The sequence below is a fragment of the Amphiprion ocellaris genome, chromosome 4 (assembly GCF_022539595.1).
Source record: "Amphiprion ocellaris isolate individual 3 ecotype Okinawa chromosome 4, ASM2253959v1, whole genome shotgun sequence".
NCBI lineage: Eukaryota > Metazoa > Chordata > Actinopteri > Pomacentridae > Amphiprion > Amphiprion ocellaris.
In genome coordinates, this window is record NC_072769.1 from 11627624 (window position 1) to 11640405 (window position 12782).

Sequence of the window (12782 nt, forward strand, 5' to 3'; positions counted from 1 at the left end):
AACAAATCCATGGTCACAGTAGAGGGAGGTCCCTGCACTGTGTGCTAAAATAATAAATGTACCAGTATGTCCTTCAAAAAAAAGTCAGTTGACTGCAAAGGACAAATAATCCATTGACATGAACCACTGAAATGCCCATCACTGTTTCCATCTTCCCTGGCTTTGAAAGATTTTCTTATATCACAGTTAAGTATCTCATTCCCTGTAGTGAAGCAAAAACTAAAATAGTGTTTTGACTGAAAGTTGAATTAAAAAGTGTGTTTGCAGAGCTGATAGTACCATATATACAATGCAGAGTTCAATCAAAGTTAAGCCATGGGGCCACTGGGGAGGCCTTTTGCAAAACATAATTCAAACAAACAGGATGAAAAAGGGGCTGAATCTGTAATGACCTGACTGAAATGTACCTTACAGAAGCCACATCAGCAACACCAACAGATGGTGAATGGAAACAGGGACAGTTTTATGTGATGAGCTGAGGTTGTGTGTCATGTCTTTAACTGTATTAGTGTGTGTGTGTGCATCATCTACACTTGCTATGTTGTGAGGTCCAAACATCAGCATGTCTGTCTATTGATAGATACACTCCTACCACTTCCCAAAAGTCTACTTTAATTACAAGAAGACCTTCCAGGCACAGACACACACAGGAGAGCAGCAATATTATTTCTAAGTGTGTGGTGTACTGTGTCTGGTTGCACATCCTTGTTTCACTCTGTTTGAACTCATTGATTGACTGAGGTCGTCTCCGCTTCCGTGCCGACAGACCTGCTATTGGTTATTTGACCTGTGAGTGGTCTGCTTGCTCTTACTTAGCTCTTATTTCTGTGACAGATGAGGCCAAAGGCTAATGGAGACTGTAATACAATTTGTACCCCCAGTGAATTTCATGTTGCGATGCTGGTTTTACACTGGAGTCTCTTTGGCTGCACTGCTTATCCAGGGTGGGTAATTTAATAGTGTTGCAAAGCAGCACTTGCAGGAGCTTTACTGGCAGCTGAAAACCACCATCAGACAGGAGTGAAAACACGCAGATCAAAGAGCTTGATATAGTGATTCAGCTAAAATGGAGAAAAGTGCTGTAGAACCAGAGCACGGAGTTGTTACTTACAGATGTTTGAGTGTTTTGTCTGAAGATGATTGACTGGTGGAAATGTGACAAACAAGCCAAACTGAAGGTTGAGTTCATAGTTTTACTGACTTTTTGAACTGCATTCTTTGGTTCTTGGGACTGTAGACTGTGAGATACGCTCTGGAAAACCTTAGTGAGGATCAAGATTATTAAGTTATTCCTAAGGTCAAGAATAAACTTTCATTGTGCAAGTACCAGCAAGAAAAAGCCTACAGATAGAGCATATTTTGTTGTGTGTGTATAAAAACCACCCCTGTATTTGTAAATGCAAAAGGTTTCAGCTAATATTACCTCTCGGGCACAACTATCTGGATGGTATATGAAATGTCACTTGAATTATTACAATACGTAGTAGAACTTGCTAAAAATTAGGCTGATAATTAGATAGATGATATTTAAATGACTGGATCTTATAGTAGAAGAAATATTTCAATGTTTTTCATCAGAGTGAAAATTTCACTTATATTAACTTATTATCAATGAATTTTATTTGAAGTATTTAAGTAAAAGTACTTTTGCAGCAGCACCATTTATGTATTATCATACAGCATAATAGATGTATTATATATTGCAGTTTATGAATTAATATTTTGAGGCACTTTCAAACAAAATGTGAGTTTGCATGGCTGAATTTTAAGCAAGGCCTCCAATTTTGAGAAATCCTGTTTGAAGGTATAACGTAACAGGAAATGCAAACACCTGTAATAGTAAATTATAGTATTGTATATATTCATTATCCATAGAACTCAAGGTTGTTCATTATGACAGTTGTGGAGATGTTACCGAGTCATTACGACATAACTTGAAATAATGAGAAAAAAGGCGTAAGACTTGATGGGCTGACGAATTGTGCTTAGCGAACAATGACATAAAATGCATATATATATATATATATATATATATATATATATATATATATATATATATATATATATATATATATATATATATATATATATATATATATATATATATATTCCTCTCATCTCCTACAACCTTCACAAATAAGCAAGGTCAGCCTTTAGAAAGAGTACGAAGCAAAAATCTAGGGCAAAAATTCTGCAGCTGTAGCATCAGTCACTTCAACTCATTAAGCTTGTGGCTTCGGGTGCATGGTGATGAGACCCCGGTGAGTGTATCAACATCTTTATCAACTCAGAACTTCTCTCAGAGAAAGACGATGTCAAGATTTTATATATATATATATATATATATATATATACATATATATATATATATATATATATATATATATATATATATATATATATATATATATATATATATATATATATATATATATATATATATATATATATATATATATATATATATATAGGTTGAATGAGGGTCTGGTGTAGTCTTGAAATTTAAAGGAAAAAGTGAAATATGAGCCCTCTCTGATGTGAAAATGAATGGAAACCAACATTTAAGATAGTACTTGAAGAAGGAGAAAAGGTTTAACAGAAGGATAAGGACGAGAAAAAAGGGAGCAAGGTAGTGTCTGGGTGACAATGATTTCAATCACAGCTTGACGATGAACATACTGGAAACTTGCCAATCCTCCAAATGCAGCTATAAAGTCCCAGCTTTCCCTACCAACTCCAGCTGTCCTACTAGATTGCTCATTCGCACATTTGGTCTGTGATAATAGAACACCTTCACTCACATTTGCACATCCCCTGTTTCCTCTAAGTCTTATAGGTTCCTTCTGCCTCCTTCCTGAACCTCATGACACTGGACTGGAAGGTTGGGAAGTGTGACAAGGAGAAAGCAGTCGGAGTGGCCTCGGTTACACACTGAAGCATCTACTGTCGGTACTTTGAGGATGTGTATCTAACTCTAGACGTACATCTTGGTCACTGTCGCAAAAATATTTAATGCATGCTATTATTTCATGAAAAAAATCAAACATCTCCAATATACTAATACTAGCACTTCTGCTTTACCTAAGGTTTGCTTATGACATAATTACATATATTATAAGATTGGTTCATTGCATTTACTTTAAAAATACATTTAGCTAAATGAAAACACAAATACCACACAAATATAACCAAGTATATAGTACTGTGTAGTTGGATTAGTGCATCTGCATATCATATTCTGTCCTAATATAATAAAACAGGCCCCAAAAACCAGTACATAAACTTTTTTTGGAGAGTTGGTGACAGTTAGTGAATGTGTGGATGTTTATGATTGGTGTGTTAAAGATTACACAGTTATATGGGGTGTATTAGCAATAATACACACATTATTACACAATTCATTATTGCCATGACTTAGAAAAACAAACTAACAAAAACAAAAAACTCTGTTTAGTTTCAGATCTTCTCTCAAGGAAAGATTATGTCAAGAATATATTTTTATTTAGTGTTAATGTTGGTTGAGTGGAGGTAGATGAATGTTTTTCTCTGCCATTCAGCTTTGAAGCAATAGAGGGGCTGCTTCATTTCTCACATTGTGTGTGTGTATATATATATATATATATATATATATATATACACACATATATATGTATACAGTAGGTTTATCAGTACATCAAAAGCAGAACAAGCTGTAATTCATGAAATTATTTCTGCTTAAAGTCAGCAATATCATAACGTATAATTCATTTTCATTACGCAGCACTGCAGCTCAGTCAGTCCTTTTGTTTGCATGCAGATGTCTATCAGCCCTCATTTGTCTGCCTTTCTGTCACAACAATGAGAAAATGAACAGTGAGGCCAGTGAGAAAGGGACTAGCTGAATGTAGTAATGCTAACTAGAATTCAAAAGAATTAAAGATAAATAAAAGAAAAGGCAGACGGAAAAGAAGAAAAAAGAGAAAGAAAAACATGGATTGTAATATGCCAGCTGAGAAAACGGCAGCATGGCAGAATACAACCAGCTCACTGGTTCCTCATTTTCCATCAGCAGCGTGTTTCTCTCATTCTTTCCCTCTAATCCTCGTCTGTTGGCAGCTATTCAACCATAGCATATCGGCCAAGAAAGAAAATGATTTATTTATTCTTGAAATTGCCTATTTTTTCCTCTTCTTTTGTTAAGGAACACTGAAGGACATTTTTGCTGATGAAGCTGCAGTGAATACCTGACCTCTGGTTTGTGTTCTGTATGTATACAAAGCTCCACTGAAACAGCTGTCCATTAAGTTTGACCTTTAATGGAAGAAGGTAAAGTATAAACATTCAGCCCACGCCTTGTATCAGACAACTCATTCATATTCAACTTAATGTAGATGTATTGTTCATTGGACACGCTACAAAAACAGATTCGTTACAAAGCTTGATAGATATAGTAGGTATAACAACTGTTCCATTAGTTAGTAATATAAAATACAAAATGTTTCTGCAACTAACATTTTCAAAATGTGCATGATTTGTACACAACGAGCCTTTCAATCCCCAATAGGCCTGCAGATCGAAAACATAAAGTGTGCAGTGAAAACTACAGGTTGCAGTGAAAACTACTGCACTGATTTTGTGTTTTTGAGTTCCCCACACAGCCAGATGTTGTATTTTAAAGATTTAGTTTGTTTTTTAGTTAATGCAAGTGTTCACTGTCAGATTTGAATTATAGGAAAATGCAAATGCAAATACTGTGAAACAAACTGCAGTACCAAAACCAAACACAAACCCAAAACATATTATTCAAATTCAGCTGCCTGGTAATGCAACTTTTGCCACATATACAAAAGAGTCACATGGCTCATGTGCACAATACATAACTATAATATCAACGACTGTAATACCTAGTTCAAATACACCAGCATGACGCTTATCATCCTATCAAAACATAAATAAAAGACATGCAGAATAGACATTATCTACAGATTCAAAGTAATATACACTGACACATACACACAAATACATGCGCACACACACAGACAGGATGGCAGTCATCCCAGACATAATTCCAGAGCCATGCAGGGCGACACAGGAGTCCAATTACCCAAGGTTCTCTTGTTTCCTGGCTGGCATCTACTCAACAGGCCCTTTGAATGAATACACACATGCACGGGCACACACACACCCACACACACACACACACACACACACACACACACACACACATATATACTGAAACACCATGGTGCAAGACTACATGAGTGCAGGAGAACAGTGCACCAATGAATGTTTCCTTACTAATATTAGTTCAAAGTGTGTTCTGGATCTGCACAGTCTGTCTGAATAAATTCCAGTTCAAAGTAAATACAATCCTACAGGAAAAATAGGTTTGTCCTCACATTGTTGTTCGTGCATTTGTTGACGGTGCATCCGAAAGTGAAGCGGCACGGTTCAGTGCTCATTAAACATTTTTGTCAGGGTCATGTTCACGAAACAAAAACAAGCAAACTGGAAATATGAGGATAATGTATGATGTGGCCAAAAACTGTTAACCCACTGCAGTCATTTATCAAACTGAAGCGCTGTGATTGTTATATACAGAGACAATTCTTAAGTGTGCTGACCTAAAAAGTGTTTATTAGAGCTGAGTGATATTGAAATATAAATATTGAAGATCATATTGAGTTGTCTTTAGTTTTGTCTTTGGTATAAAATTGATTGAACAATTGCAGGGGTATTGTAACTGAGAGCTAACACAAAAAGTTACAAATGCGTGTGAAGTTTTATCTCCTTCAAGCTCAGAAGTCTTGATGTTATAATTGGTCTCTTGAGGGATTTCAATATTAAATACTAACATTTTCATATTAAAAAGGCATAATGTTGACTGTAAATCAGGATATACAACACATTCACATGCACAGATACATATGTTCAGCATTTTATATTTCAGATTTCAATTTCTTGCTTCTCAATCTGTCAATTAAAAGCTTTCAAAACTTTGAGCTCCTTCCTCTTTCAGTATATGACCAATCAATAGAGTCTCAGTGAAACTCTGCATGAATGCATGTTTTTTCCTGTGCACGGTGCCATACAGTTACTTTGTTCATTACCATATGCCTGCATTGATCTCTTAAGGACCAATCTAGCAGGGTGTTATTAGGCACACAAAGGAACAAAATGAGCTTGTGGAGATCTGTCATTTTGCCTATAGGTCTATTAGTGCATACCCCTTCTCTCTCTCTTGCTCTTTGTGTGAGTACATATGTGTGTGTGTGCCTGTGTGTGTCTGTAGGTCAAGTGGTGCAAAAAGCTCTCGCACTTTCTCATTGCTGTGTGATGGTTTGTGCTCATTATATAAGTTATTATGTTAGGTTTCTGTTTGATCCTGTGTGTGTGTGTGTGTGTGTAAGTCAGCACTGCATCAGCTGCCACTATAGTCATGTTTCTAACCTGGTGTAGTTGAAGTTGTAGCAGAATCTCTAGAAAATTTGCAAATAAATGTGACCTTTGAGTATTTTTTTTCCCCAATTCTGTGGTGTTAAAAAATTTCGGAAAATGGTGCGACAACATAAGACAAACCTTGAATGAATGTAAACATTTGTCCTTAATAAATCCAAGATAAAATCAATGAAGAAATGAGATGGAAATGTGACATTTATGTTTGTTTCATGTATTATTTGCTCTGTGCATTTTGTATCCCCTTGTAGTTGAAAGGAGCAATACAAACAAACGAGCCTTGCCTAATCTGAGCAATGTAACAGCGTCCTCTCCCTTCATGTTTTTGTCTGCTACAATGTGTCTTTAGTGGAATGAAGCATCAGTGGATGTTTAACTTATATAGCTTATGCTGCATTTGCTAAATCTGTTTCCATTACTTTGTTGCATTTTGCTTCAATGAATACACCAACTTTCCTGCTCATCCAAACATAAAAATGTTTTTGCCATATTTTACTATGCATGTAGACTGTTGGATGGAAGTATGACGAGCTGAACAACATCTACATTTTCAGTGTACTAGTGTGTCTGTGATGTGTGGGTGCGTGGTTTGTGTTGGCTGGCATGATACGGAAGTTGAAGGGCATTCCAGTCAGTGTTGTCAGCTAATGTCATCCCCACTGTCCTGCTGGACTGATGGTGAGAGAGGATCAGCAGTGAAAAAGGGATGGTAGCAGCTGAGACTGTGACAAGCAGTGCTCAGTGTGAGTCTCTGTGTGAATTCTTTCATACAAAATCACTCCCAAACAGCAAAAACAACAATTTATGCTATTACCTCAAGCTTTGTAGTTCAATGTGCACATTTTGCATATTTTCTTTAACTTCTTTAACAAAAAATGCAGTTCATTTATTCATATTGTGCTGCAGATCTTTGCACACAACTACAATGGAAATGTGCTCTCGTTATGGTAATTGTGTACATGTTTATGACTGACTGTAAACAATTTTACAGAAGGGCTGTGCAGGAATGAAATGGGGGAAAAAATGTGTCATGAAAATGTTGCCTGGGTGTTGCATAAGGTAACATCAAAAAGTTTCATCCTCAAACTTGCAGATTTGAATTTGGTTAAGTTTATCACCGTGACATGATGACAAAATTGTGCAACACCGGCTTGATCCTGTTAAGTGTGGACCCTTGAGGCAGCTGTAAGCAGCATAACACTCCCAATAGGAAGAAAAGTCTACTTTATGTGTCAAGAGGTTACCTCTCTGATGTGAGGATGTGTGTGTTTGTTTTTGTTGTGTGTGTATATGTCTATATTTATGTGGTAGTGAGAAAATTAAAAGTCCCAAAAAAGAAAATACTGCTGTAAATTAATATGTTCTTAATTCTCAACTCAATCAAATGACAGGTGGTCACACACACGCGAACGCGCACACAGTCTAACCATCGCTCAAATGTCCATGTAATCATCTGTTTCCACATTTGCCTCTGATTACACCCAGAGGATGGCAAACTGTTGGCAAAGTTTCTCCTGCTTGACACACACACACACAGACACGCACACTCTATGGAAACACACGCACATGCACGAGAAGATACGTACATACCCTTCAACACAATCTTTTACTCACGAGCGCTCGTGTGCACCGACTCACACATGCATGTACGTATCCGTGCTTGAAGCAGCTGACAGGCCCCAGTTATCAGCCGAGGCAGGGTGCAGCAGATAAGGGACCCACAAGGCATTATAAACACCAACACACACACACACACACACACACACACACACACACACACACGCACACACGCACACACACACACACACACACACACACACACACACACACAGAGCGAGTGAGTGAGAGGGTGCAGCAGAGGGAGGGGATGAATCAGAGATGAAAGAAGGAAGAGGAAAAATTCAACACTCCTGTCAGAGATAATAAAATTCTCAGATGAAGAGCTACAGTGGAGGAGAGGGAGAATTAGAGACACAGAGGGAGCAGGAGAAAGATGGGAAAGCAAGGTGAAGGGAAAAAAGTGACAAGTTAGTTGCAATGGGGGGTGGGTAGTTGGAGAGAGGAGGAGGGAAAAAACAAGAAGAAGAAGAGGGGGGTGAAGGGAGGAGGGAGAAGGAAGTCAGGTAATACTGTATGGAAAGATTAAGCAGATAAAGTGGAGATTTAGAAGAAAAGGGGATATCAGCAACTCAGCGAGGAAGTATGTGTATGTAAGTTAGAAAGAGACGGAAAGAGCAGCCGCTTACAAGAAGAATGAAAAATGCACCTGTGTAAGCTCCAAGGTCTGACAGATACACTTATTCACACACACACATCCACACACAAACGCAAATTGCACATGCACACTGTGCTAATAAAGCCTGCTCTTGCTTTGTCTCCCCAGACGTCAGGCAGCCGGCTCTTTTCCCTCCGTCAGCAACTTTTCATCTAATCCCCCTAAATCAAGAAGAATAAGAGTCGGCATTGGTTGTGACGGAGGAAGTCAGGGGAATTGAAAATGCACACACACACACACACACACACACCCACGGGGGTGCGAGTGAGAGACCACACGCACACACATATGATTGGAAATGAGTGTGTAAATAGATACTTTGGCAGATGTACATATCATTACACTATCACACATGGTGCAGACCAGATAAATCCACTTTGCAACCTGCCACCGGCACTCAGGAAGGAATAAAACAGACGCAGAGTGCCAGATGTCTTTTTTTTGCTCAAGCGCAAAGCGAACACACACACATGGATGAATGTGTAGGAACAAACACACTCGTAAATCATCTGAAGTCAAGTGGATGTGTCGATTCAAGTGCCGTTCCACATCCCACCGCACACACACGGCAGCGTATAAGAGAACTCATTAGTATTACCACCGCTGACAGGGCAGAGCACCCACTGAGAACTAATTTTTATTGATGTGTGTTGTCGACCATCGACCTTCTGAAGCTGCACTCAGTCGGCTGACTTGAATTCCAGCTCACACCTGAAATTAGACTTGCAAACACACGCTGGTGCTCAAAACAAGAGTTTTCTAGTGACACTTCTTTCCTTCGGTGACTATCATTTGGAGTCGACCAGCTTTACAAGCTCTTCGTTCACGTGAGGAGCTGATATGACACCGATGAAGCTATGCAAAGTGGAAAGAAAAAGTGGCACAGAGTTAAAGTGATACTGAAATGACACAAGCCACAAAGATATTCCTACATTCAAGTAATTTATAACTCTAGCGGAGTGAAGTGTTCTTTGATTTGCACCACCGTCAGGTCAAAATTAAATTGCTAAGGTGCTAAGTCACATGCAACACAAAGTACTCTACATTAAACAGGCTTTGCATCACAATATTGGCATCATCAGAGTGCATCTTGCTGTTGCTGCTTTAGCATTCAGCTATATGCATTGCTATGCGTAATTCAGGATTGGCAGCTTTGTCACTTTTTGCAGAAAACACCTGCATTCACAGGCTCTCACACTGTCCCAACAAAAGTCACACCAAACAGGAGGAAGCCTTAAAGTCATTCCTTCATGAAAAACAAAGGTGCTATAGGTGAAACATATGTTGCATGCACAGGACAATGTCTGTACATCAGGTTTCCGTTCAAATACATGCATCAGTATGGGCGCAGAAACAATTATGGAGAGTGGAGAAAACGGTTTGTCTGTCTGGTTTGGCTAAATTATTAACAGTCCCACTGAAGTTTTGTCAGTTAATTGTGTTTGTATGAATATCTGTAGCATCATACAGCAGCAGGATCCCTCTGTGTGTTTCCTCAGTAAGAAAGCTGCTGTGTACAATTTGAGTGGCAGCTTCAATAATGATTGATTAATTATTATTTCTTAATTATCCCAGACAGTGAGACGGGATAAAATGATAAATTGTCACAGAAATTCAGTCAAATAATCAGAAAATGAGTTATTAAAAATATTTAGCCAGCTTACCTTTTAGGGTAATGCATATTAATTGTTTGGGGTATTATAGTCTTGCGGGAGTTTAGACCCAATTTTTTTTGCAGACTGCACTGCAGACCATTTCTTCCCAAGTGATTTAAAATGATTTTGTTGTTTTAGTCAAGGTTGTGTAGGTCTGTAAAGGAGTGACAAAGTAAGCCACTAAATTAATTAGGAAGAATTAACAGTTTCTGTTTTCATTGAAATCATTTCTACTGCAGAAAAAGCCTGCTTGAAACTGTCCACAGTGAGGTCTTGGGTAAAATAGAAAAAGTTTATAAATCCTTTCAAAAGGAAATAACAAACAATGTTGTTTGAATAATGTGCTGTTTGATTGGGAGAATTTGTTGGCAATTTTCAAATAAATTCTTCTCCTGCTGAAATAACAGAACAGGATGGAGGAGCTGCACAGAATTCCAGTCCATCATATTCCTGTCTTTAACTAAATGGGACAGAGGTGCTGTAGATTCTCATTTCCTCATTGCACAAATGGGCAGAAACACAATGTCCTTTTGTCTGTGAAGAAGCTGTTGGAGCCGTGTTTGTCACAAAAGGAACCGCCAATGGGTTTCATAACTGACTTTCTGTGCTTGAGCCCAGATATTATCCAGAATTTGCTGCATAAACTGGAGATATGGTGAGAGGTATAGGCTACAGTGGGACAAAGTGGTAAATCAAACACAAAAGTAAAGGTGAGAGAAGAGACAGTAATCTATTTAGATTTAGTGAAATCAACACCTTTCCTTGCTCTGCCTAATTTCAAGGCTGACTGCCTTAAAATGGCCCAATTTTCTCGCGTAGAGGGCACAGAAATATCAGGTGTACTGACACCAGCTTGAGCCTGGCGTTGATAGCTCATCTCATCTCCTCACCATTAGGAAGAGGAGACGCTGACAGCATCGCTGAGTGAAATGTTTCGGATTCTCGTGTTAACCATTAACAACTCCAAGACTGCCTCATGAAGCAGAATTTGTAGCCACCAAACCTAATTATGCTTGTCTTTGCTCATATCAGTTGCTCTTTCTTTTCAACAAAAGTAGCGTCAACAGTGGTTGTAAAACAGCTAACAAGCACTGCTGAGCTTGTTAAAGGAAGTGAAGATAAGAGGTTTTTGACCCAATTTTAGCAGTGTTAGGCTCAGATGTGATAAATTGGTGTGTCTGGTTTCAATGTCATTTAACTTACCCTAGATAATATTAAATGTTCTAATAGGTAGATAAAGAATAGAGAGTTGACACTGATCAAAAACTGAGACAAAGCTGTTGTGCGCATATTGAATTACAGATGAAAGGAAAAATAAATGGTGGGGAAACTAATAATAAGAAGTCAAGATGTGAGAACATGCACAATCTGCTCCTAGCTGTTCCATTTTACGACTAACCGATGATGTAACTATTGATATTTTCTTTGAATGCATGATTGCTTACTTTCCCAACATGAAAACTGATGGCTGTGTGCTTGCAGTCTGGTGCTGCACACTCATTTATCAGTCATGGTCATGCTCCATTGCACCAAGAACCAATTAAAAACCATTATATCGTTCATAATCTTTCAAGCAAGGGATCATTATTTCTCTTAACCCAAGGATGGATTTAGTTCTTTCAGCTGCACCCTACAGTATTTATGACACTGTGCCAGATCTTTCACAAAGTTTTCTTTAAAAAAAAAAAAAAAAAGTGTTTTCATAAGGTTAATGAGAGACGTTCCAAAGTAACTATGGTGTTATTATGGCAACATGTTATCTTGTTGTACTGATGTAGTCTTTAAAGTTATTGCATGAAAAAGCAATTTCATAAACTTATACATTACATGGTTTTGGAGAAATATATGATATCAAGATGTTCCTGATGGAAAATAATCAGTGACTGTGGTTTACTTGGTAAAATATTGTTCTTACAAGTGTCCAATCTCAGTGTTTTTGCTGTTGTATTTGGGTAAAAGAAGTGCCATTAGTATAGAAGACACACCATCTACTTGGCTGAGTGAATTTAAAGGTAATACATATAATCTTTGGCTACATTAAACAAACCCTGAAAATAGACAGAATGTGTTATCTTTCTGTGTTATTTGATACTGTCAGAGATTAATAGCTTTCAAAAGCTTTTTGGAGAAATCCCTTTTGCCAACAAAACGCATAATTAGTTTGAATTACAAAGTGTAGTTTCCTCTCCCTGCCTGACTGGAGTTTTAAAGCTAATGTGACTCTAAGGCAGCTATATTTTACAGAGTTGGCTAACAAACTTTCCCATCTCCATTATTTTTCCATCTATATTACTGAATCCAAAAAGTCTTCACTTCCCAGGTGGTTTGGTTTTATTATCATTACTTAGAGATGCTTGCTACTCCTCTATTCTTTGATTTAAGAGAACAACAGCATGGTTCAGGAGGGAGGCGGAGGC

The 12782-nt window shown here is 37.9% G+C and overlaps 1 protein-coding gene across 2 annotated transcripts in view; it reads right to left on the reverse strand.

The window, feature by feature from the left end:
• LOC111564240 (alpha-1,6-mannosylglycoprotein 6-beta-N-acetylglucosaminyltransferase B-like) overlaps positions 1-12782 on the reverse strand; it is a 161116-nt gene that overhangs the window by 25744 nt on the left and 122590 nt on the right. The window lies entirely within an intron of this gene.